The 6,077-nt window shown below is 45.1% G+C and overlaps 1 long non-coding RNA gene across 1 annotated transcript; it reads left to right on the forward strand.

Annotated features, from left to right (window-relative positions):
• The first annotated feature begins 2,585 nt into the window (after positions 1-2,585).
• LOC310677561 lies at positions 2,586-4,649 on the forward strand. The gene is made up of 2 exons (XR_014511278.1): positions 2,586-3,162; positions 3,340-4,649. It is a non-coding gene; the product is annotated as an uncharacterized lncRNA (long non-coding RNA).
• The last annotated feature ends 1,428 nt before the right edge of the window (positions 4,650-6,077 follow it).

Here is a 6,077-nt window from a genome sequence, read left to right on the forward strand (position 1 = left end):
GTCATCAGCATACTGAAGCTCTATGATGGAAGTTATGGTAACCTTATTCTTTGCTCTCCCTGTACACCCAGGTACTGTAGCATAGACAAATGCCTCAAGCCACACTAAGAGGTTGAAACAGCATAGGAAGGCTGGGTGGAAAGGATAAAACATGGCTGTGCTCCGAGGGAAGGGCTGTAGCTCAGTGAAAGATCATTGTCCTGCCTGCAGAGTCAATCGTTGGCATCTCCAGGTAGAGAGAGAGAGAGAGAGAGAGAGAGAATATGTATCTGAATTTTTTGAGTGAAAAATCTATATGCAACCATCCTTTCTGGAGTTTGAACATCACAAGATGTACATCTTGCAGGCTAAAAGTTTTTGATCTAGGCCTGTCTGGATATCACACTGATTTGACTCTCCATCCTTCCCCAAGCCTGGCCTGGAAGATACAATCCTTAAACCCAGGCGTAACATAGGCCGATTTTGATAATTCACTGGTGCGATGTACTCTACACATGAACAGTGACGATCACATTTTCAGGACTGAGTCCTGAATTGCAAGTGTGCTCTGCTAGGCTCTGATATAACCTCATTTTCTGCCTATTGGTTAGAATACTTTGTGCTTTTAATTGAGAAGGGGAAGGTGTTTTTGGATAATGTTAGATTGGTGTTTCGGGGGAGGAAAACCACATGCAACTAGAAGCAAGAGTTCCTCACATTTTGAGAGCTTTTTTGTGTTTAAGGGTGTGTGTTTTTGGCAATTGTTTATGTATAAACAGTATATGAATTCAGAAATGTATGTCATGAGGCATGGCTTAATTTCTAAAAAGAGATAGAATCAGTCTTGTCTGAAAAGCATTTTTGGACCCTCTTACATGGAAGTTCTTTCCTGCCCATCGATGTGCACATGATAATTGATGTCTTTTAGTAAGGAGACCCTGGCACTCTGCACGTGTGAAATGGCACACTTTCTTAATTAAGTGTTGTACAGCAAAGTTACAAAATCAGCCCTACAAAATCAAAATGTCACCAGCCAGCATTAATTTCACCCTGCAGTAGCAGAAGATTGCAGATAAAACCTGTGTAGGTAGCCAGCAGAGGTCGCTGTTGTAACATAACTGCCATTACTATAAAATATTAGGCTGCCAGTTGGTTATATTAGTTCAAAGAAGAAACAAAAAATCCAAATGGGGCTTTTCACAATTTTACTAATCAGATCGATATTTTGACTCTTCCAATAAATGATTCAGGTAAAATAATATGTCTTCAGCTTAATATTTCCCGTCACCACTTTCATGACTTTCAGTCCTTTTTTCTGGTTTCTTTAGTACAGCTATAGATGATTCACAGCACAATCCTAACCAGGACTACTGAGAAGTGGGGCTTTCTCCCAGGTAAGCAGGGTTAGGATTGCAGCCTAAGACTGCACTCCTATGGCAGTTGCCTGGATTTACCTCCAAGCAACAGAAACATGATTACACTATGAATCACCATATCCCAAAATTTCAACCTGCAAAACAGCTAAGATGTTCCCTTAACTGTGTTTATCCAAGGAAAAAAAATGTTTATCAGATTTTGCCTTCTCACTAATCCACATTCTTGTAATATAAGAATCAGAAACCCTTTAACACTCTTCACAGGTATTTTTGCACCAGGAGGGAAGCAGGAAAGGGAAATTATATATCTGTAATTGGAGCTTTTTTTTCTTTCTCTCTCTTTTCTTCTTTTAAATAGCACACTAATAGGAAGATGATGTCCCATATGGAGTTTGTGCCTCAGGTAAGTGCTTCCTATTATAGTAGGGACCAGCTATGTCATAGCAACTGATGGGTCAGCTTGAAGACAGACTCCCTTGACGTCTCATTGCAGCATTTGAGAACCCGGTGATCTTGCAGCCTTAGTACCATTTCCTCCTAAGCTTTCTTCCTATTGTTATTTCCTTCCAAAAGTCGCCAACATCCAATGTTATTCCTTACACTAGTGGAGGAAAGGGGGGGGGGCAGCGCATCACCCCTGGCACCATCGGGGAGGGGTGTACCATCGCGGCTGCCCCCTGAACACGCGCCGCGCACCCCACCACCCCACCAGGCGCCATGCCCGTGTGGGCAGCGCACCACGCCCCCTGGGACACACACACACCACGTCCCTGCCTGCTCCCCCCCCCCCCCCCCGGTGCCAGAGCACGCCACAGACATGAAAGGAATCTTCCCTTCCCACCATGCACTTCTGCTTCTGGCAGTATCAATCATCCTAAGGATTCTGCTTTTGTGGCCAAACGCATAATCTCTGTTCATCACTTAAACCAGACAATCTATAATCCCCTCCTTTCCCCCCAGAAAAGTCCAGAACAAGCATTGATATGCACAAACAGCCTCTAACAGCCAAGGAGGTTTGCAGTCTCTGACTGCATAATAGACTGTTCAGGGGATACGGTTCTTAACTGAACACTGTTAAAACTATGTTGCTCCCAATAACACATCCTGTGTGGGGTTCTGGTACTCGAGTACTTACAACAGAGGTATAGGATCTCAACATGGCTTGGAGTGGGGGTGGGGATGCTCCTGTGCCGTTGAACATAAGCACTGCATACTTGTAGCACATTCAAGCTGGGTGCGGAGGAACACGCACATTAAACTATCTAATGGCATCTGTGTCACCCAGGAGATTGTTGCCGCAGAGATCAGAAGAGTTGTTCGGTTGTCTGAAGAGGTCTCTCCCTAGTTTGCATAGAGAAGCCATTTTCAATGGAGCCCATCAACGGAAGCGTGAAACTGTACTGAGGCAGCACCGGGTGTTCAAGTTTTGAGCCCCCTAACACTTTGGCACCGGGGGCAAATGCCCTTGTGTGTCGTCGTCCCGTTCCCCCCTCCCCCCCGCTTCCCACAATTTCCTGCCTGGAGATGAACAGTGAGGGGGCATGAAATTCATGGAGGCCGTATACGTAACTCAAGCCTCTCCCCCCAAGGCCTTTTCCAATTGGATCAGCGACCTCTGCCCAAAGAGGAGAGGCTGAACCATGTCACTTCCAGAGCAAATTGTCTACTTAGCTTGAGCAAATCTGAGCTGTGGAACATAGGAAATTATACTCAGGTCAGCTTGACGAAATCTAGACTGACTGGCAACAGCTCTCCAGCATTTTAGGCAGGGCCCCCCCCATCCCCAAGCCCTAGCTGGAAATGCCAGGCAGTGGCGTAGCGTGGGTTGTCAGCACCCGGGGCAAGGCAAGTAATTTGTGCCCCCTAACCCGTTGATTTGCGCCCCCTAACCCGTGGATTTGCGCCCCCTAACCCTATCCCCCAGATGTTGCACCCGGGGCGGCCAGCCCCCCCTGCACCCCCCACGCTACGCCACTGATGCCAGGAATTGGAGATGGGACTGAAGGAGGTGAGGACAGGTGACCCCACTTAGGCCCAAAGTCACCCCCCCAACCAGGCCTCAAAACTGTCCAAAATTCCTTTTGTCTTCTAAAAATCCAAAACAGCTTTTCTCTGCTTTTCTCACAAGATGCATAGGAAAAATGTTATTCTTTTATGAGTAAAAGGCTTCAAAAGGCTAATGAATAGGCTCTGTCATTGCCAAGAATACTCAAGCCTGAGAACTGACTTTTATCTCATTCAGTTGCAACATCTTTGGACATGCTGATCCGCTCTCATTCCCCTTTCCTGGGAAGGGCACCAAGAGTCCCAAAAGAGTCCAAACACAGGAGCTTTCTGTTCATGCCCAGGAACCTCAACATGGGGCAGGACTCCTGAGGGAGGAGAAAGGGGAGGGAACTGGAAGGGGAATATATACTCTGTGCAAATGACTGTGAACCCATGCTAGTTTGTGAACTATCACACTTGCTCCTTCTACCAGTTCATGGATGGTAGAAATAAAGCTTTTTCTCCGAAACTATTCCTTGAGTGTCTGTTGACTCCCATCTCCCTTTCCCGGGCGCAATATTTTCCCCACCCGAGGGCAAAGCCTCATAAGGCTACAGGACTTCTTGCATGCTCAGTAGAAAAGGATGCCTGTGGCTTGCCAGCTGATTATGCATCGGCAGCCATTTTGTGACTAGCTCTGCCCCTGCACCACCATTTTGTGACAGGCGGGCCTCACTAATTTTCAGTCGTCTTACGTGGGCCCCGAGGCTATCAAATTTTCAGGACCCCCAGCTCCAAGCGAAAAGCAGGAATGTAAGAAGTTGAACACCAGTTATGTATTGGGTTTAACACTTTTTATATTACAAGGCGTGTTCTAACCAATCGTATATGCGTTGGTGGACGAATGTTCTAATGGCAAGTAAGCGCATGCACTTTCAACAGTCAACAGTTCATGTTGGGGCTTTTATTGAGTAGTCCTGTGAGTTTGGGTTTTGTTTTCCTGTGAGTGAGCCATTGTCACTGACAATGTTGAATAACCATAGTTGAGGAACTTATACTGCCTTGGGCTTCTGACTTTTTCTGAACATTTAACAACCACGTTGCCAGTTCTGCAGTACAATTCATCCCATCCTAAGACTGCTTGCACCTTCAAAAAACAGCTACCATTGGAGTCCCATTGCACATATATGCATTAAATAAGTGGACCAGAAGCCTGTTCCCATGTGGAAAGAATGTGTGAGGGGGCTGTAGGGCTGTGAGCATGCGCCTCTCTTGTTAATGCTTGCAACAGCCGTGCCCCCCCCCCCCAATGAGTATGTGGTTTAATAGATCAGTGCTGGTTTATTTTTGAAAAGGAATGCTATGTGGCAAGGAAGGGAGAAGCAGTCTAAATTATCTAAGACAAACACATCTTTCCTCAGTTGACAAACAGAGAATGTAAGTTCTCCCTGGAATCTGTATTTGTTGTAGTTGGAAGGCTGTGTATTTAATTATCTTTGGGATAAGATGCACTTCCCAACTGGTTATTGAGACCGCTGCAAAATAACAATGGGGAAAGTGACCTATGTGCTGTGGCAGGGTAAACACAAATGAGGACCGACATGGGGGAGGTGGAGGGATGACACTCGTTTGTGTGTGTAGAGTAAAAAATAAATAGAATTTCAGCACAATTTTATACACTTGCCCTCATGTGCCAAATCCACACAAGTCTTTTTTGCCCCAAAGGTGTTGCACAGGAAATTGGGGCAACCAGTTGGGGTCATGAGGAGCAAAGAAACAAGACATGTTCTTTTTAATAACTATTTATGGTGCAATCGGCGCAGTTATACACAGCCCGTTTCTCTACTGTTTGTGCCCAAGAACGGGCGTACTGCTTCGTTCCCAATTGGTGCGTATCTTTTACCTTCCTGCTGAAATCCAGTAACTGTTCATGCCACAAATAACATTTGGGGGTTGTGTGGTTGGCATCCTGGTTTTGTCGCAACAGTTGCCCTCCGGAGGGCAATAAAAACAGCACGGGGGAAGCGTGACAGAACAATGAAGCAGAATTATATGTGGACGGTGGTGTAAATCTACTGCTATCGTGATATTATTGCACCAATGACATGTTTAAGAACAACGCTGCAAGAAGACACTTCTCTAGAAGAGCCCTGAAACTTCAAAAGCAGTTCTTGCTTCAAGCAGGTTTGTAAAGAGATATGCAATTACAAAGCCTGCCTTCGCCAGAATGCTCAATTGGGCATTGCAAATGCTTCACCCCTCTACACTTTATTATAATGAAAACTAAAAATAAGTTACTCTTGTAGAAAACGCCCTTTGCCCAGAGGGCTAATCGAGATGTGAGTCAGGAGATCCATTTTCGGAAGGTGCTGGGGTTTTGCATGTTTTTTTATTTATTTTTTTCCAAAGCTGTAGTAGCAGCCAGGGATACCGATTGTTTTATTATATGACAAAAGTGTCTCTCACTGAATGTAAATGAGCTGTGAAAAATAGTACGTGTACCTTTGTAACACAGAAAAATAATAAGAAACAGCACATTGGGAATTTTAACACCTCCTTCCCAGCTCTGCTTTCCCAACGTAATTCCCTCCCACAAGGTTGCAATTAATTTTTTTTAAACCCTCCAATAAAATCTTTAATTAAAATCATTTCTTCAAAAAAAAGAAACATTTGAGAAAGCCTGATGACAGTTCTCCAAGATCACAGGTAGTATGACACTTGGCCCAGCGAGGGAAA

Source organism: Podarcis tiliguerta (assembly GCF_965153285.1).
Source record: "Podarcis tiliguerta genome assembly, chromosome: 5".
NCBI lineage: Eukaryota > Metazoa > Chordata > Lepidosauria > Squamata > Lacertidae > Podarcis > Podarcis tiliguerta.